Source organism: Macaca mulatta, chromosome 1 (genome assembly GCF_049350105.2).
Source record: "Macaca mulatta isolate MMU2019108-1 chromosome 1, T2T-MMU8v2.0, whole genome shotgun sequence".
In the NCBI taxonomy this organism is placed as follows: domain Eukaryota; kingdom Metazoa; phylum Chordata; class Mammalia; order Primates; family Cercopithecidae; genus Macaca; species Macaca mulatta.
The window spans coordinates 80,068,871-80,089,850 of NC_133406.1; the positions used below are offsets into that span (position 1 = coordinate 80,068,871).

A 20,980-nucleotide genomic window follows, 5' to 3' on the forward strand; every position below is an offset into this window, starting at 1 on the left:
TGTCCCCAACCTCATTGTGTAGCAACATCTCTTGAAGGAATTAGTCACATCCTCAGCTTCCATTTTACCACCTCCCTATTGGCTATGATCTGGTTTCTGGTTCCACTATTTCACCAATGTCTAACTCCAGATTTATATTGCCAAATATTTACTAGATATTTCATTAGTACATGATACAAAAGTCACAGAGATAGCAGAATTTAATATGTTCCCAAATAGTGTCATGGCCTTACTCTCCCACCCCAACAGTTTCCCTGCAAACAAACTTTCGTTGTCTACCAACCACTCTGGCCACCATTTTTCATTCTCCTTTGCTAAAGCATCCTCCTCCACCTGACTTTTAAATTTTTGTTTCCTTTTGTTTTGCATAGCAGACCTAGGCAATCACATAATTTTCCATGATTTCAACAACTAATGGCTCCCAAACCTTTTACTAATCTCTAAATTCATTGCTTTCTGGGCACAACTTCCTGGAATCACACAGCCCACACTCAGCAGGCCTGAAATGCAACTCTACTCCCACAAAAATCTATTCAACTCGTATAACTCTTTGAATAAAACCATTCATCCAAAACTTTCACATTGAATCATCCTCAGCTCCCTTCCCACGCCTCACACTCTATATCCAATCAATCCCCAAGCCCCATGGATTTTCCTTCAAAACACCTGCCTAAATAAGGATCATCATAATCGCTGGCTGAATTATTCCAATGGTTTTGGGACTGATCTACCTGCCATCAGTTTCCTCCACACAGTGTATCTTCCACTTTGACTTCCAGAGTCAGCCAATATGCAAATTTGATTTTATAACTCTAAATGGCTATTGCTCAAGCTTGCTATACTAAGGACTACCATATGTAAATCATCCTCAGTCCACTTGCATGACTCCATTATATGGAATGCTCAATAAACACCAGGTGCTAACAAAACTTGGAGAGACTATTTAATTGGGTACTGTGGACCAAAAAAGGAAAATCAAAAAGTAGTATGAATCCCATCTCTCTATTTTTCTTCCCTCGTCCTAAGGTAAGAAACTTTCCCAATTCATTCTAAGGATGGAGATGCTTGGTGAATTACAGATGCCAGTGACTTATGCTGTACGATGTCATGGTGTGTTGGCTCCAATTTTATGTTATTTGGATGGTCATTGCAGGCGTAATTATCAAGGATGAGTTGGAACACAAAGTATCATCTGAATAAGAAAGATGAGCCCCACAGCAACTCCCTCCTCTGAGAGAAGTTCAACCTTATATTGTTACCCCACCACAGTCTACATCATCAACATTTCTAATGCAAGCTGGTACCTCTATATGGATTGCTGTATACTCATTTCTTAATCAAGCACTGTTCTGCTTCCTTTAAGTCTCAAGTCAAAAGTTATGTCTTTGTGATTTCCCCAAGTAAAGTGAATTTCTTTATCTCTGCATTCGCATACCTTGTAATTTATTGCCAATTTTTCTATCTCCCTTCCACAGTAGTGATTCATCTTATTTACATTCAGAACTTAACACAACACTTGACTTTTAAAAATGTATGTTGAATGAACAATGAATGGATGGATGTGTCATTTTGGTGTCCCTAGAATAGATGTTAAGAGCAGACTTTCAGTTTCCCTGATGCTCAGTCTTCTGAAAGTATTTGTAACTTTTGTACATATTTTCCAATCTCAACAAGCTCACTAGTAAAATTTCAAATTACCCTTTGGGCTAGTAAGATCTAGAATAGTGTTAGAAACAGTTAATATCATATAACCATTCATTTATGCTCATTCATGATGATCTAACTTGTGTCAAGTAAGAGAATCAGTCAAGGTCCAATGAGAAAACAAGTGAGAAAAAGCTTCTGTCTTTCAGAAACTAAAAGTGGAGGACCACAGCCAGGCCTGCCCTGAGCAGCATGTATCTGAAGGAGGAAGACAATGGTAGTAGATAGACATTGGCATGCTGATAGGGCACCTCCCAAAGCCTTCTGATGCAACAGGTATCCAGCCCATAGCTCCAGGCTCATCTAATGTGCCAGATTCATCATGCTATATAGGGTGCATTGATAGCCTCACTTCAAGCAAGCTTCTAGAAGAAACTGAGACACTGAAATAGTCCATCTACTTACTGATATCATTATATGGCACAAACATCATTTGAACCATTTATTTGTTGATGTGGCAGTAAAGTAAAATGAAAGCCACTCTGAACTAAGTCTGAGTCCTCTTTCATGCAAGCTTCAAATGCAGCCTGACTCTTATATCTGGGGTTGCTCAGAGAAAGATGTGTGCGTACACACATACATACACAAAGTCCACAGATCTTTTTATTTTTCGAAGACTTGTTACATCAAGGCCCTAAAGACTAGTTGTGGGAGTATCTCTCCCCTAATTAATACCCCCTACAGAGCTGAACTGCCTCCTACTGTTACCCCTGAGAAGTGAGAACTACCTCTGATTTCAGTAAGTGTTTGATGAATTAATGCGTCAGCCCTCACCAAAAACCTCAGTGAGCAAAAATGAACTCTAATGTGTCTTGACTTCTTCCATTACCACTGACTTTCTTAACAGGTCAGTTGTCTTTGTAAGAAAATCAGAGATGTATAAATTAAGAATGAAAAGAAGCACACTCATTAGTCACTTTGCTGAGAGTATAAAAATGACCTCTTTCAAGACATTTCTACTGTCACAAATCTTTGAAACAGAAATAGAGACTAGGTTTTCATCCTTTAGTCAAACACAACTCTCACCCTATATGTGTGTGTGTGTGTGTGTGTGTGTGTCTCATACAGCCATATGTGTGCAAATAAATAGATGATATAGGTGGACAGACGATTGATGATAGATAGATAAATAGATACATACATAATAGGTTCCTCCATAATTCTCTTAAAGATGTTACTATTTTCCTAAACTAATTTTCCCACACCCAGCTCAAAACTTAAATTCTCCTTAGAGACCCTCCTGAAAGCTATAATTCTCTGTAATCTTGTAACTACAGCATATAACCAACCCTAAACTTCCATGGTATTTCTAATCCTTGCCATTCATCCTCCCTTTGGGATTCTGAGCTCTGATAGTGGTGTCTATGTTTTGAGATCAGTGATAAGACAATTGATTTCAAACAGTGCTGTTCAACTGAGATAAAAAAGAATTTATTTTTAACAGCTATGAGCCCTGCACAGTGCTAGTTCTTGTATTGGAAAGAGATGGAAACGAAGAAGGGTTGGGTGAGTACTTTCTAAAAGTATAAGATACGGCTCTTCCAGTTTGAGCTTGCAGATACTAGAAAGAACCCAGGACTTTGTGAGAAGAGCCACTATCAATGAGTGAAAGATCTCTATTTCTTGTTCTATCCAGAGGACCCAGGACTGGCAACAGCCATACCCCCAGGATGTATTAACTCCTTCATCAGTGTTTGTCAAAGTGTAGTCTCCAGACGCCTGCATTATAATTACTTAGGGAGCATAATAAATGCTGATTCTCAGGCCCTGTCTCAGATCTTGATTAGAATCTCTGGAGTATAAGGTCTGATAATATCAATTTTACCATGCTTTCTAGAAGAGTTATTGATGCACATAATAGTTTGTGAATCACAGCACAAAGAGTTCAAGAGAAAGACTCATTACTATCCACGCACCCCTCATCTTCCTCAAACAGAGAATACTGAAGCTATTGCAATTGGGATCAAGTCTAGTTTAGTTTGCTCTGCTTCTGCCATTGGGGTCTCTCCACTTGTAGATTCATTCTTCCCCAGGTCCAGAGCCCATTCTAAGTCAACTCATAAAGACCATCTTGGAATTTAGTCTCACTACCCAGACCTGGAAATTGGTGGCCCCAACAATGACTGCTGTGTTGCTGTGTTTCCTGTCCAAAGTCACACAATCTGGTGTTAGGAGCACTGAAAGGTGAGTCCTTGGCCTCTGTGAACTCCCGTGGATGAACCATCACTATGCGCTGTATTGGCTCAGTCTGTGAAAGTGACTTTCTCCTCAGCCTTCCTCTCCTCTTGCTATCTGGTATCTAACACGAACTCTAGCACTGGGACTTTGCTCTGAATTCAAGCCATTTGTTCTACAAAGATTTATCGAATGCTACTGAAGGACTAAAGTACAAAGTTGAATACAATTGCTTCTCTCATACCTGGCAGTTCATGTAAACAATCACAATATGTGACAATCAACAGAAAAATGGAAGGTGAAGAGTTGATAAGAAGAAGAAAACGTTCAACTCGGCTTGAAGTGGTGAATAAAACCTTCTAAGTTACTTGAACTAGACACTTCAGAATGGGTATAAGTTGGAAAAATGAACGAAGCAAAAAGTGCTCCAGAGATAAGGTCCTATGAGAGCCATGAAACAGCATGACACATTCAGGGGTCTGCAAGTCTGGCTTGTGGGATGGCTGGACTTTGAGATGGGAAAGAAGACTCTCTATGCTCTCTTCCTTTAAGCTGAATCCTGCTGATCCTACCACCTTTGTGCTAAGTACGGGCAGATCTCCTTTCATTGACCATCTTCCTCTCCAGTTCTAAACTCCACCTACTACATATATCCCTTCTCTTCAACTAAACCAGACTTCTAGAAGTACTCTCTAGACACTGTAATGGACCACCTCGATGCTTTCAGAAGCATCACTTTTTAAACTTTTCTTTTAAGTTCAGGGATATATGTGCAGGTTTGTTAGAGGTAAACTTATGTCATGGGGGTTTCTTGTACAGATTATTTCATCACCCAGCTGTTAAGGCTAATATCCATTAGTTATTTTTCCTGATCCTTTCCCTCCTCCGACTCTCCATGCTCTGATATACCCCCAATGTCTGTTGTTCCCCTCTATGTCAGACCAACTTTTGAAGCCTGAGCCACACCTAGTAAAGAAGTTTGTACTTTGTCCTAACCTTTTTCCTGTCCTGCCCTCACATTTTGCTTAGATTCTGACAAGTGCTACTCCAGTCTCAATGTACGACAATCAGGGTTTACCTCAGCCTTGTCATCTCAAGCACAATGAAGTAGAGGCTGCTCTGTGTAAAGTTCTTTCTCCTTCTCAGTATTCACAGCCTTTTCTTCTACTTGACTTACAAGGCATCATCATTGCTTGTCTGATCCAGCTGGTATTTCTCAGCAGCTCACTGATCTCTGTAGTCCACAGCTGAGTTTTAGTGCCTTCTTAGAAAATACTTCTTGGTTTTGGCATCTTCTGCTTCTGCTCACTCTATACTACCTGCCCAAGTACTCCACGTTGCAGCAATCCTGTAAGCTCAATAGCGGAAAATACTTATTTCAGACTAGTATTATTGTTGATTCCAAGATCCTAGTTATGTATTATTTCTGCTCTTGTACAAGAAGCTTCCTCATAGCAGTGCCACCCTCTTCCCCTGATCATTTGTACTCATGGCCCCACAGCTCAAGCTTCTGTTAACTTTCAGCAGAAAGACATAGTTATGGGGCTAAATCTACTTACTAAGGCAACTTAGTACATCAACTCTTCTCTGCTTTCCTACCAAAGGCAACCAAAGGCAACTCAGTCAATAGAGCTTTATTCTGAATGTTTCATCGTTATCAGTCATGATAATACCTTAATGATGTATCTATCAAAGAAATTCTTTTTAAATTATAAGTTCTTTGATGGAAGAAAGACAGTAAGAAAATATATTCTTGGGCTAAAATTATGAATTATGAATTTTAGCCCAAGAATATAGCTCTATGTCTGGCATATATAGATGTATACATACAATTGTGGAATTTAGTTAATTTGCCTCTAACTTTAAACTTTTCTAATAATTTTTAACTCAAATCACAGGGGTAAGAAGTTCCACTCTGACAATAGCAGATTGGGTAAAAACAACTAGAGAAAAAATTTGAAAAATAATTTTTTGAAAGCTCAAGAGAGCTATAAGCACAATATGAAATTGTAGAGCCAATATCTGGGAAAAACAAGAAGACAAAAGACATAAGCCCAGCATTTGGAGCCACTTTTCCTCTTAGGTGTTTACCAATTATGAAAGTGTGATTGAGAAACCTAGAAAATCTCATCAAAGACCCTATGATGACAAATGGTAGAGTTCATGGTCTTCCAATGAAGAAGAACCCTAGCAAACCTCGAAAGATTAGGGTTGGACTCAAAGGCTCACACCCAAGGAAAAAAAATGATGGACCAAAAACATTAAAAGGGGCCAGGCACGGTGGCCTATGCCTGTAATCCCAGCACTTTCGGAGGCCAAAGCATGCGAATCACAAGGTCAGGAGTTCGAGACCAGCCTGTCCAACATGATGAAACCCCACCTCTACTAAAAATACAAAAATTAGCCAGGCGTGGTGATGGGTGCCTGTAATCCCAGCTACTCAGGAGGTTGAGGCAAGAGAATAGTTTGAACCCGGGGGTGGAGTTTGCAGTGAGCTGAGATCGTGCCACTGCACTCTAGCCTGGGTGACAGAGAGACTCTGTCTCAAAAAAAAAAAAAAAAAAAGTAAAAGGCTTAGTGGTAGATATTATCATTCAGGAAATTTAATCAGAAGTTTCCTTGGATCATCACCTATGAGGGAAGGGAAAGAAGCAAATGTGGGCATAGGAAGAAGTTGAGCTATGATACAGTCTCAAGAAAAGACTCAGCCAATCCCTCAGGAAGCTTTGAAGCTGAAGCAGCCCTTCAGCATTCTCCCTAGTTGGGAGAAGGGAGCCAAGACTTTATACCCCTACATTAACCAGTCATTGCATGCAGACTGCCTTTGGGAAGAGAGTATGACATACTAGGCCAAAATGCTTCTCTTTAGCTATGGACAGTATCTGTAGAGGACTGACAGCTTAGGGCTGAGTGCAAGCCTCATTTCTGGCAACCTGGGAAATAAACTTGGGCTCATCCTTTGTCAAGAAGGGAGAGAGATAGGCAGTGTAACACAGGAACCGCTACAGGCACAGAAGCCCAGCTTTAAATCATCTCAATTCCTGATTGGATTAATGTGACCTGAATGCTCCTAGACTAGCTGCCTGCCAGAAGCAAATGTAAATCCCCTCTGCAGGAATATAATAGCATCAAAAGACTAAAATTATCTCTAATTTTCTGTACATAATGACTGTCTGAATCAAAAATAACCAGGAACATTGGAAGACAGACCCATATGACTAAAAATCAAGAGAAACAGAAAAAAAAAAGTAGAGTCACAGAGATACAGATTAATGTAATAGCAAACACAGACTTTCAAACAGTATGATTAAAGACTCAAAAGACAAGAAAAAATGGATAGAATATAAAACTAAAAAATAAGTCAGATGATAATTCTAGAACCAAAAATATAATAACTGAAATTATGGGCTTAAATAGCAGTTTAGACACAATTGAAGAATTAGAGGACTACAATATAAAAATACCAAAACTAATGCATGTAGAGAGAGAAAAAGAGAGAAAATATAGATAAAAGAGAAACAGCTATATGGGATACTGAAGGAAAATCTAATATATGAATAATTATAATGTCAGAGAGGAAAGAATGCAGTAAAGTAATATTTGGAGGTTAAGAGTTAAGAATTTTCCAAAACTTACAAAAGACCTCGAACCATATATTCAATAATCACAATGAACACCAAGCATGATAAAAACAAAGGAAACCACATCCAAGCCCATTATAGTAAAATTATTGGGGAAAAAATGACAGTAAAAATGTATAAGAAGCCAGGGAGCAGACACCTTGCTTTCATAAGAGCACCAAGATTTATTGCTGACTTCTTCATGGAAAATATGGAACCAGAAAATAATATAGGGACATCTTCAAAGTGTGGGAAAAGAGTAAATGCCAAACTGAAATTTTGTATTTATCAAAAATATCCCCCCCAAAAGGCTAAAGACATTCTGAAATAAAGACTGAGAGAATTAATTACCAGTGGACCTGTACTAAAGGCAATATAAAAAGAGTTCTTCCGGAAAAAGGAAAATATTCCTAGATAGAAGCATGGAGATGTAGGAAAGAATAAATGTCAAGAAAAGGGAAATTAAATGTGTTTATCCAAATCAATGCTGATTGTATAGGCAGTTATAATAAAGTCTGTGGGGCTTTAAAGATAGTGAGAATTTAAAATACACGAAAACAAATCACTTATACATTTGGAGGAAGACAAATGGAACAAAAATGTTCTCAGGGCTTTGAATTGTTCAGGAAGAAGTAAAAGCACTAATTTATTTTGAACTTTAATAAGTAAAGAATTTGCATTGTAACAAATCAACAATTTTATTTTTTAAGTAATTTATTTCCCTGGACAGTGAACATTTAGGGCATTAAATCCAGAGGCCCACTCCACTGCTGGGATGCTACTTGAGGCAATTATCTTCCCCAAGGCTCCACATTTTAGCCTTGTACAGAATGGTGATATTGTAGACCCTGGGATGGTTCCGCCTGTGGCCATGGCACTCTCGGTTAACCCTCTGAAATTCCAGAGGCATCACTGATCTGGAGGCATATGCAATCTGTTCTCTGCAAAGCCTAGGAGGGTCCAAGCAGGGCAGGCCTGGCTAGGCCAGCCACACTTGTCCTTCCTGTCATGTTAAGCCTGTCTGTCACAAGATGTCCTGGAGGTTCAAAGGTGCAACATTTCCACATGCACGCTTTGCACCCGTGAGCCAAGTCTTTACTCTCTCCCCTTTGGACTCAGTCCTTCCTCGTGAAAGTAAGAAGTGGAGGCCTCTGATGAAAGCTTCTTTCTCCCAGTCTCCTCTCTCCAAGGCTAACCCCCACATCTGAAGAGAAGCTATTGTGAATGATTAGCCTATTCACTCCTCTCCTTACCAATAAAACCCAGACTTACTGCATCAGAGACACATGCCCTAGACTGGAGTTGTGTGAACAGATGAGAAGGCCAGGCTGCAATGGCTCTGAGTCCATCCAGTTTCCTGATTTTCAGTCTGTGTCTCTGGGTATTTCTTCCTTGGTCTCTGGCAGCATGGCAAATGAGATTCAGAAACATGGCATCTGCAGATTCCTCCAGGTTATATCATGCTAAGATAGGGGCTTCCTAATGATCATGTAAACCCTGCGAAGGGGATTCACATGATACTGTATGTAGACCTTCTGGGTTTATAGTCCTTTGAGAACAGTTGCCACAAGATTTGGTTCTGATGGACCTCATCTGTGATCACGTTCTCCCTTGGGTGTCCTGCCATGGTCTTAGTGCTGCTTAGTCCATTCTGGTGGTCTCTCAGCCCCCCGTCTCTGATGTCCTTGTCCCCAGCCTTCTGCTGTCTTCAGGCAACAGAGTCACATACTGTCTCCAAGCAACAGTGCCCCTGTAGTACTGCCCTGCCCTCACTTCTCAGGACCCAGCCTGGTTACTAGAACCACCTCTGGATACCACCAGGAAAGGGCTCATTGTCAAGGGGCAGACTCAGGAGGTAATGAACCTATGACTGGACCTCACTTTAGCCACTCATTTCCCTCCTCAAGAATAGGTTAGATGCTTTTCACTCCTTATTCTCCTCTACCTTCTATGTCACTGGTCCTGGAGATTGCCCTGTGGTTACAGACCAAGTTCCATGGAGAAACCATTTACAAATGTAGAGTCTCATACAGGCTGGCTGATCAGGCAGGAGGGGAAAGGAATAGATGAGGCTGAATACTAGCATGCCATCGTCTTGCGTTTCCTATGTACACCAGGTCAGGCTGCTGGGAATCCGCAGTCCTGGTAATTCTGAACTACCCAAGAACTGTCCCAATAGGAAGGAAACCAACTCTCCAGGATGAGATTTGGGAATCATAAAGTCTGGTTGTAAGTGGCTGGATTAGGAGTGGAGACTAGAGTACAAGGATCTAGAAACAAGGGCTAGGAGGAGCAGCAGGGGGAGAGGTATAACGGAAATTGGAACACTGATAAACATGGCAGTGGCAAATGCATGACTTAAAACTAACAGAAGAGCTGGGTAGAGGGATCCTTAAGGTAGTGTAGTGGGCAGGGATGATGTCAGTCAGACAGGGAACAGAGCAGAAAACAAAAAAGTTGGATGAAATAAGAGAGTAAGATACAGGTCTAAAAATTGAGGAATAACAGGAGAAAAGAGGGCTGGAGGACAAGAGCACAAAGAAGCAGAAAAAGGTGAAGGCTGGGGTTGAGAGGGAGAAATTCAAGGTAGCTTTCTTGTCATTTTTTCAAATGACAGCTCCACTTACTCACTTGTTCAAATGAGTCAAAATCAGTAACTGGAAGATGCTCAGACCAACTCCAACTTGTATCTCACACCCAGTCCTCGGAATATTCCCTGACTGAATGCCCACTGCGAAACATATATTCCTCTCCCTTTTGGTCTAGTGAGGAGGACCTACCAACCAGGGAAATGGTCCCGGTTTCTAGGTTTAAGGGTGATCACGGAAAATAGAAGAGAGAAGGAATGGGGCTGTAATATTAGTCCCTGTTCTTGGAACACCGTGTAGTTTTGCCCCACTGTAAGCAAAGATGGATCAAAGGGCTAAGATAGAGTTAGGGAGTTGGGGCATAGGAGAGTGGTTCTGATGCAGGAATTGGGAAAATGGGAAAAAAACAGTGCCCCAGCTTCCTTTCCCTACTACCGTGTTCATAGCCCTTTCATATTATTTCCATCACTGCACACATTCCATACAATGAATATGTGTGATTAGAGATATGTCCATTTGACCATGGAGAACAGTGAAGACCAGAGAAGGAAGTACCATAGGCAGGCAGTGGGTGACAAAGCAGGTTGGACTAGGACTTGGGCAGGTAGGAGAGAGCATAAAATGACAAAAAGCACTGAGCAGCAGCATTATCTCCTTCTGTGTCTCTGGACAGGATCCTGTAGGGGATGCTTCAGTGTAGAAGTGGACTTTTTATAGCTTACCTCTTGGTCCCTGTGGTCCCATGGTTTGATGCCTCTTTTTTGTTTTTATTTTATTTTTAAAAATTTTTAATTTTCTACATATTTTTAACAGGGTAAAGAGGTGTTTTTTTTTTAATTGTGTATATGTAACATTAGACAAAATTATTTAAAGTCAATAAATTTGTATTCAAGGAATTCCATGTTGTGATTTTTTCCCCTGTCCATCAAGGCCACTTTAGATCCTCTAAAGAGCTGGAGTCAAAAGATTTGTCTTCAAATTAGCCCTTTTCAATGAAACTGATGCTAATTTTAATCCAGTTGTCCTGTCAACCCATAGTTCTTTTATTTTGGCTCTGTCATCTCCTTTTAATATGGATTTATTTTTTAAAATTTATTTTATTTTATTTTAGAGTCTGGGATACATGTGCATGTTTGTTACATGAGTACACTGTGTAATGATCAGGATTGGTATTCTAGTTTACCCACCACCCAAATAGTGAACACTGTACCTAGTAGGTCATTTTGTGGAGCCCTCTACCACCTTTTGAAGTCTCCAGTGTCTATTATTTTCATCTTTATGGCCACGTGTACCTATTGTTTAGCTCCCACTTATACGCAAGAACATGCAGTATTTGGTTTTCTGTTTCTGTGTTATTTCACTTAGTATAATGGCCTCCAGTTCCATCCATGTTGCTGCAAAAAATATTCTTTCTTGTGGCTGCATAGTATTTTCTTTATCCAGTCAACCACTGATGGACACTTAGGTTGGTTCCATGAATTTGCTCTTGTGAATTGTGCTGCAATAAACATGCAAGTGCAAATGTCTTGTTTATATAATGATTTACTTTTCTTTGGGTATACACCTAGTAGTGGAATCGCTGGATTGAATGTTAGTTCTACTTTCAGCTCTTTGAGAAATCTCTATACTGTTTTCTACAGAAGTTGAACTAATTTACATTGCCACCAACAGTGTTCCCTTTCCTCCACATCCATTTCAACACTTGTTGTGTTTTGACTTTTTGTATTTCTTTTTTTTTTTGAAATGGAGTCTCTCTCTGTCACCCAGGCTGGAGTGCAGTGGCACGATCTCGGCTCACTGCAAGCTCCACCTCCCAGGTTCATGCCATTCTCCCACCTCAGCCTCCTGAGTAGCTGGGACTACAGGCGCCCACCACCACGCCCAGCTAATTTTTTGTATTTTTAGTAGAGAGAGGGTTTCACCGTGTTAGCCAGGATGGTCTTGATCTCCTGACCTGGTGATCCACCCACCTTGGCCTCCCAAAGTGCTGGGATTACAGGTGTGAGCCACCATGCCCAGTCTTTTGACTTTTTAATAATTACCATTCTAACTGATATAAAATGATACCTCTTTATGGTTTTAATTTGCATTTCTTTGATGATTAGTGATGTTGAGAATTTTTCATAGGTTTGTTGGCTTCTTGTATTTCTTCTGAGAAATGTCTGTTCATGTCATTTGCCTGGTTTATAATAGGGCTTTTTTTGTTTTTTGTTGAGTTATTTGAGTTTCTTGTAGATGGTGATTATTAATCCTTTGTTGAAAGCATAATTTGCAAATATTTTCTCCCATTCTTTAGGTTGTCTGTTTACTCTGTTGATTATTTATTTTGCTGTGCAGAGCTTTTTTGTCTATTTTTTGTTTTGTTTTGGGGGTCTTTGTCATAAATTCTTTGCATATGCCAATGTCCAGAAAAGCTTTTCCTAGGATTTTTATAGTTTCAGGTCTTATCTTTAAGTCCTTAATCTATCTTGAGTTAATTTTTGTATATGATGAGAGGCAGGGGGTCCAGTTTAACTCTTCTGCATATGGTCTGCCAATTTTTCCAGCACCATTTATTAAATACAGTGTCCTTTTCTAGTTGTTTATTTTTGTCAGTTTAGTTGCAGATTAGTTGATTGTAGTCATGTGGCTTACTTCGGGGTTCTGTATTCTGTTTCATTAATCTATATGTCTACTTTGGTACCAGTGCCATGCTGTTTTAGTTATCATAGACTTGTGGTATAATTTGAACCTAGGTAATGTGATTCCTACAGAATTGTTTTGATTATTAGAGCTTCATTTTTTTTGTTCCATATAAACTTTAGGGCTTTTTTTCCTAATTCTGTTGAAAATGATGTTGTTAATTTGATAGGAACTGGGTTGAATCTGTAGATTGCTTTGGGCAACAGGGTCATTTTAATGACATTGATTCTTTCAATTCATAATCATGGGATGTTTTTTCATTTGTTTGTATCATCTATACTTTCTTTCATAAGTGTTTTGTAGTTCTCCTTGTAGAGATCTTCCAACTCCTTGATTAAATTTATTTCTAAGTATTTTATTTTCTTGTGTGGCTATTGTAAAAAAAAAAAAAAAAAAGGCAAAACTACAGTTACTTCCTTCAAAAAGAAGACTCTTTCCTTGTGTTTTAATTAGAAACCTTAGATTTTTAGAAATTGATGGACTAGCTCACACAAACCTACAAATAATGCAAGCCTACATCTGTGACACATTAAAAAAAAGTAATGTTTCATTTTAGTTTAGTGCAAAAATTAAGTTTATAATTCTTACCAAGTGATTATTACAAAATGTTTATTTAATTAAATCCAATGCATTCACAAGGTGTTAATACTTTATGTATTTATCATTTCTACCAACTGTGTTATCTAAGTAAACCAAGCAAGTGCTTTTATCATAAATGTAGTCAATGATTACTAATACTTTTTTTAAAAGGACCTAAATTTTCCCCAAGTTTCAGCACAGGTAGTTTTATTGTATGTTACATATAGTAGACAATTTTAAAAAACAGTTCATAGGAATGAATAGTTTCAAATAGAGTAAATATATTCTACCATGTTGCAAAACCCAGCAAATCAAAAGCAATTGCCAAGTTGAATAATAAGTCACAAAGAAATAATTCTGGCTTGTACAGGAATGTGTAGTATATTCAAAGCTCTTAACAGTTACTCACTAATACATATTTCTAAAGCTTAACTTGGAGTTGGAAGATGAGTTTCACAGTAATATAATTTTAACTTTCATTTACATTAATTTTTATATATTACTAAGATGCTTACTCTGTGTCACAATGGTGCTTTCCAGTGTTCACAATTTTTAGTTTCAAGATGCACATATGTAATTCACTAACATATGGGACAGTTCTTACTATTATTATACCAACTATCCTAAAAAGAAAAATAAAACCCTACCTTACATACAACTCTGAACATGGTGTAACTTAAAACAGATTAGTAAAACATGCCTCTTTTTTTTTTTTTTTTTTTTTTTTTTTTTTTTTTTTTTTTTTGAGACAGAGTCTCGCTCAGTAGCCCAGGCTGGAGTGCAGTGGCTCGATCTCTGCTTACCGCAAGCTCTGCCACCTGGGTTCACGCCATTCTCCTGCCTCAGCCTCCCGAGTAGCTGGGACTACAGGCGCCTGCCACCATGCCCGGTGAATTTTTTTGTATTTTTTTAGTAGACACGGGGTTTCATCGTGTTAGCCAGGATGGTCGCGATCCCCTGACCTCGTGATCCGCCGCCTCGGCCTCTCAAAGCCCTGGGATTACAGGCGTGAGCCACTGCGCCCGGCCAGTAAAACATGCTTTTTAAATATTTTAGCCATTTTCTACATATCAGTGTGTAAACTTACCTACTTAATATATGAGAGCTACAACTTTATTCACTGAGAAATTATGCATTAATTTTATCCAACCATCTTTCTTACCTTAACTCAAAAATCTCAAGACTTTCTGGCTCTGTTTCAGTGAATTTCAAACTGCATTTTCTTTTTTTTCTTTTTTTTTTTTGGAGAAGGAGAGGGAAGGAAGGTGCTAAATACACTGTAAACAGAAATAAGCCTCCCTCAAATTAAGCCCTTTTTGTGTGAGTTCTTTTTTACTTCTATAATATTTCTTTAATACTTTAAGAGTCAGTTACACAGGCCCGGCATGGTGGCTCATGCCTGTAATCCAAGCACTTTAGGAGGCCATGGCGAGTGCAACATTTGAGGTCAGGAGTTCAAGACCAGCCTGACCAACGTGGTGAAACCCCATCTCTACTAAAAATACAAATATTAGCCAGATGTGATGGCAGATGCCTGTAGTCCAAGCTACTTGGGAGGCTGAGGAAGGAGAATCTCTTGAACCCAGCAGGCAGAGGTTGCAGTGAGCCAAGATTGCTCCACTGCACCCCAGCCTAGATGTCAGAGTAATACTCCATCTCAAAAACAAACAAAAAAAAAAAACAAAAAAAAGGGTCAGTTACAACGTTTCATGTTTAACACTAACACAAATAAATTACTATAGGGTAAGTCTTCCCTACCATTTTGGGACGTAAAATTCTAAATATGTGAACAGAAAAGTCAATACTTCAATGTTCAATTCTGAAACTTTGAACAGTTCTATGATTTGACTAACTGGGTCAAAGCAGTTACAAACAAACAATTCAATAGGAGGTTGGTTATTCTGCTTTTGGAGGTGGGCAAAGAACAGAGAGTACAAATTGAATGAGAAATAAAAATTGTTTCCCATTTTGAGGGGGTGGTATGATCACAGGGCAGTTTAAGCCTCTGTAAGTCCGTCTGACCTAACCGCCCATCTAAGACGAAATTTTTAATTTTTGAAGTAACCCTCATTCTTTCCTTGAGACTTTCATTAAACTGATCTGTAGTCACATCTCCAAGTGTGATCAGAGCTTAGCAATTTGTTGAATAAAATATTATGAAGGTAAAAAAGACAGACTAAATTATAAACTAGAAAAACACCTACTCAAGTATCACATTCAGTTTTCAAGTCATTTACTGACACAGCCACAGATTTGGCTTCAATCACTCCTGAACATACACCCACAACAGGCACCCCAGCCACTGATCTGCCTTACAACACAAGGCTATATAGTGAGAGATGAACTCTCCAAGCCCGACTTTAATAGAATTCTAAAAGTAATTTCTAATTTTATGAAAACACTTCTTCAGAAAATATTTTTCTATAACTCCTTCATCTCCTAAACTGAGGGATGTATTTTTTTTATTCTAAGCTTAATCTGAACTTGCAAATTTGATTCCAGGCAGAAAATCTCTACAAATTAAATCAAAAACAAAAATAGATTATACTTTGGATATATGCGTGTTTATGTGTGTGTGTGTGTACGTGTGTGTCTGTGTGGGTGTGCATGTGTGTGTACTGATTGGAATCCTCCAGTATTTTTAAACCAAATTAGAGATGAAGTTTGGGATTCTACCATTCACAGCTCAAAATTCATAATGAGATTATTTCATATTGCATGCCTGTATCAAAACATCTCATGTATCCCATATGTACCCACAAAACTTAAAAACTAAAAAAAATCCATAGTGATTTAAGTATGTATTTTCTCCTGTTTCCTTCTTGGCTACCCCTCTTCCTGCCAAAATAGTTCAGTATAGCCATGGCTCAAGTTTAACGAGAGGAGAGAGAAGTTTTTGAATAGTTTTTTGATTTTTGTTCTTTTTACTTTGGTGATCAGGGTGGCACATAATGGTTCTTGGCCATTACATGGAGTCACTCCCTGAGGTACAGCCCTGCAGCTAAACTAGCGTCTCTGTGATTTTCCCAGCTGCTTCCCTGGGAGTGGTCTTGTCACACCAGCCAGAAACACTCTTCCTAGCCTTTGCTTCCAGATTCTCATGGGGCTCCTCAAGGGACATCTCAGGAGCTCCATTCTCTTCATTTTTGGTGGGACATACTGCATTGGAGCGAAGTTCTTACAGTGACTGCATAAGAACTAAAGATGGCCCTTCAGGGGCTTCTGTCACACTTCAGCATAACTATTCATATTGTTTGCCCATTTTTTAACGGGATTATTTGGGTTTTTTATTTTTTGCTGATTTGTTTGAATTCCTTGTAGGTTCTTAATATTAGTCCTTTGTCAGATGTAAAGATTGTGAGTATTTGTTCCCATTCTGTAAATTGTCTGTACACTCTACTGGTTATTTCTTTTGCTATGCTTTTGGGGTCTTATTCATAATTTATTTTGCCCATACAAAACTCAGCCACTAAAAAATAATGAAATAATATCTTTTACAGCAACTTAGATGAAACTGGAGGCTATTATCCTAAGTTAAGTAACTCAGGAAGGGAAAACCAAATACTGTGTGTTCTCACTTGTAAAAGGAAGCTAATCTATGGCTATACAGGGGCATACAGGATTGCATAATGAACACTGGAGGCTCAGAAGGGGGAAAAGGGGATGAGGGATGAAAAACTACCTATTGGGTACAATATATACTATTCGGGTGACAGATTACACTAAAAGCCACGACTCCACCACTATGCAATTCATCCATGTAACCAAAAACCACTTGTACCCTTAGAGCTATTGAAATTCAATTTAAAAAATGAAATAAAATAGCTTTGCTATGGGTCACTGTAAACTGTTACCCTTTATGTGGAGCTAAAGACCAAAATATCAAGACATTGCCCCATCATTAGGGCAGGGTTCTGTACTACCTAAGCATTCATAAGCAAATAGAGAGACTACCTCTTCTAGGGTTTGTAATAATCCTCAGAGTTCAAACCACAAGATGGACAGTCAGACCAGTTAGTTAATACCAAGCTCACGGGCACTGATACATACACAGTCTTAATAGAGGAGCCAATAGGAGAAGAATCCACTTTCAATTGCATGCATGCGATAGAGTGATACGGTGCTCTGTGGTGTAATCTTAGTAAATTTTTCTTTTGACTTCAGGTTGTGGCGGGTGTTGCTTTCTGTATCTATGATTATATAGTGGAGAATGTAATTGACTTGGAGCTTTTTGTATTTTATTATAAATTGACAAAATATCATTGTATATATTTATGGGGTACAAAGTGATGTTATGATGTATGTACGGATTGATTAAATTAACTAACATATCCCTCACCTCAAATAGTTATTTTTTGTCTTGAGTATTGTATTAGTCCACTCTCACACTGCTATAAGGAAGTACCCAAGACTGGGTAATTTATAAAGGAAAGAGGTTTAATTGACTCACCATTCCGCATGGCTGGAGAAACCTCAGGAAACTTACAATATTGGCAGAAGCGGGAGGGGAAGCAGGTGTCTTCTTTCACAAGGAGTCAGGAGAGCTAGGTGAGTGAAGGAAGAACTTGCCAAATGCTTACGAAACCATCAGATCTCATGAGAACTCACTCACTATCACCACAACAGCATAGAGGAAACTGCCCCCGTGATCCAATCATCTCCCACCAGGTTCTTCCTTCAACACCTGGGGATTACAATTCAAGGTAAGATTTGGGTGGGGACACGAAGTCAAATCACACCAAGTATAAATTGATATTTTAATTCTTATTTGTGATAAAGCTGCTTGGAACTTTACCCTAAGCCAGTCAACTCATGTCTACCCCAAATACAAAATACCATATATGCAAGAGGTTAGTGTGCACTGCATGGAATGCAAATTCAGGCTCAGTGCCTAATTGATACAGATCATTCTTGCTGTTTGAAATTGGCTCAGCAATTTTTTCCTCAAATTTGTCTTCCACTTTTCTTAAAACATGATATTAAGAAATGCTCAAAATCAACCTGTAAAAAAAGAAAAACCTAAAGAGATTTCCTAACATCCCAGTTAATGAGAGATTTGACCCCAGAGTCCTCTGTCTCCAAACTAATTACAATTATTTATAATCAAGGGACTGTAAAGAATAAGCAGCCTCGTTGTTGGATTTGACATACCAGACATGTTTAAGTTCTCATATTCAAGAATTTTTACTTGATGGCATCAACTGAGGATAATTTTTAAGACCAAAAATTAATAAGTAAACTTGAATTGTGTGCCATTTGAATCAAAAGTGAAAGAATTAAAGATACTATAAGAGAAATGGTGAGAGAATTTATGGATGCTGCTTTGACTGTAAAGTGGGGCTTAAGGACTTTGTGAGAACAGTGTCCACACCCTCCCAATAAGTGCACCTTAGTGTTGACAATTATGCTGAGCTTCCACTGTGGTCTGATTTATGCTGGTGAACACATCTAACACACACACACACCACCTCATGAATCAGATTCTGATTTGTATCACCCGTAACGAGAGAAAGGAATCCCCAAGATCACTTAACATGATTTTTGCACCTTTCTGTGTCTTATTAAGAAGACAATTTTACCTAAAAGAACCTCTTCCCCAAAAGAAAATTCTTATGGAAAAGAAAAAGAAGCCTTTTGTAATGCTTGTTCTGATGTGTCTACAATCTATATTAACCAATATAATTGGGAGACCTCTGGAGATGAGGGCGCTTGTCCTGAGATTTCCTTAGGGGATAGAAATACTTAAGACAAAAAAAGTTTCAAATTAAAAAAAAAAAAAAAAAAGACTTCTACTTTAATGAAAAACTTCTACCCACATGAAAACAACCTCCAGGGGCTTTGTTGAAAACTGTTAAGATAAAATATATCCCACATTTTATTCTTCGTAAAAAGGCTTATTATGTTCTCTCCCATTAACTTTCTCTTCGGGGTATTTCTGATGTCTGCAAAACATATTATAGCCATTTCCTGCTGAAAGGTTTTGCAATGCTGTCATTGAATTAAATTCAAGAAATGATGGAAACTGTGAACAAGCATTTGAGGACTTAAATGAGGCACCTATTAAATAAGAGATAAGGAGGTAAATATAAATACCTACCTAATCCAGTTATACAGCGGACCCAGGAGAGGCTGAACATGGGGCCAGGGTCTTCTTCAGAAGAACTTTCTGAAGAAGTTCTTCAGAAACAGCAGTTTCTTCTTCAGAGAACTCCTCTTCAGAAGAAACTGCTCACCTTGCCGACCAAATCCTAAATTAGCCTTTCCCTTGCCAAATGTCACTGTGCCCTGTATCCTTTCTCAATCAAATGACTTCCTTCCTGAAAATGTTGAAAATTCTGCTCTCTAGAACGCAAGCTCTCCAGGCCAAGGCAGCAGAGTCCATTAGGTGGTGAACCCTGAGGGCTTCACATTCATACATGTCCTTCACTTTCTTTTTTTTTTTTTTTTTTTTTTTTTGAGACTGAGTCTCTCTCTGTCACTCAGGCTGGAGTGCAGTGGCGTGATCTCAGCTCACTGCAAGCTCCGCCTCCCAGGTTCACGCCATTCTCCTGCCTCAGCTTCCCAAGTAGCTGGGACTACAGGTGCCCGCCACCACTCCCAGCTAATTTTTTGTATTTTTTTAGTAGAGATGGGGTTTCACCATGCCAGCCAAGATGGTCTCCATCTCCCGACCTCATGGTCTGCCTACCAAGGCCTCCCAAAGTGCTGGGATTACAGGCGTGATGTCCTTCACTTTCTGATTTGACTGCAGGGACAGTGTGTCTGTCTCCAAGAAAGTATAGAAAAGAAGGGATGGAGGTGGTGTGGAGGAGAAGACCAGAGTGTGACAGTGGAACCTGTCTCCATTACCCACCTATAATGATTGTCCTGCCCAGCGTGGCCTCATCTACATGTTTTAAGAGTCAGTCCTATGCTGCTTGACTGCTTGTACTCAAACACAGTATTAGAGCCCCCCTTTAATTAGGGTGCAAACCAGCTTCTTCCACAGACCATAGTTTAAAAAACATCTTCTTATGATTTATAAAAAGCATTAAAATCATATCTAGCAACATATAAAAAATAGCAAGAAAAAATATCATCCATAATGTCACCTCCCTAAATGGGGTGCATTTTAGAAGAAAAAACTGGAAAGCAGAAGGGACTCTAGCCTGGCTTCCCGTCAGGACTCCGAATGATGCTTCACTGGTCACAAGGTCACAACCCAGGATTGCTGGGGCATCAGGGAGAGAGACAGTCTAGGTTAGCACTTCCATGTGTACAGTAAAGGGCAGATGTTCCTGCATGCCCAGCTGAGGAAAGGTTGTGACTGAGTAGTCAGCTCCTAGAAGCTGACTCTCAGACAAAACTGAGTGACCCTGAAGCTAAGGGCTATGGCACAAGCTACCCACACTAAGGATGAATGAGGGGTGGGGGTCACCACCAGACCTCAGACTCAGGTGCTCCAACCTGCACTGAGGCGGGACTGGGACTGAGTCAGTCACCAGGCCCTGGTTGTGCCCAAAGAGCCCCCATGGATTCGTCACCCCTAAACTTCAGCATCAGATGAATGTCCAGGGAAAAGGGTCATTACCACAGAGGCCAGGAAGGCAGAGGATAGAGCAAAGACCTGTTCATGTGCTTCTGAGGTCATCT

General features: G+C 39.3%; 1 long non-coding RNA gene across 1 annotated transcript; it reads right to left on the reverse strand.

Annotated features, from left to right (window-relative positions):
- Positions 1 to 14,566: 14,566 nt before the first annotated feature.
- On the reverse strand, positions 14,567 to 19,695 carry LOC144338317 (uncharacterized). The gene is made up of 2 exons (XR_013412321.1): positions 19,446 to 19,695; positions 14,567 to 18,032 (listed from the first exon to the last, which is right to left on the reverse strand). It is a non-coding gene; the product is annotated as an uncharacterized LOC144338317 (long non-coding RNA).
- Positions 19,696 to 20,980: the final 1,285 nt, after the last annotated feature.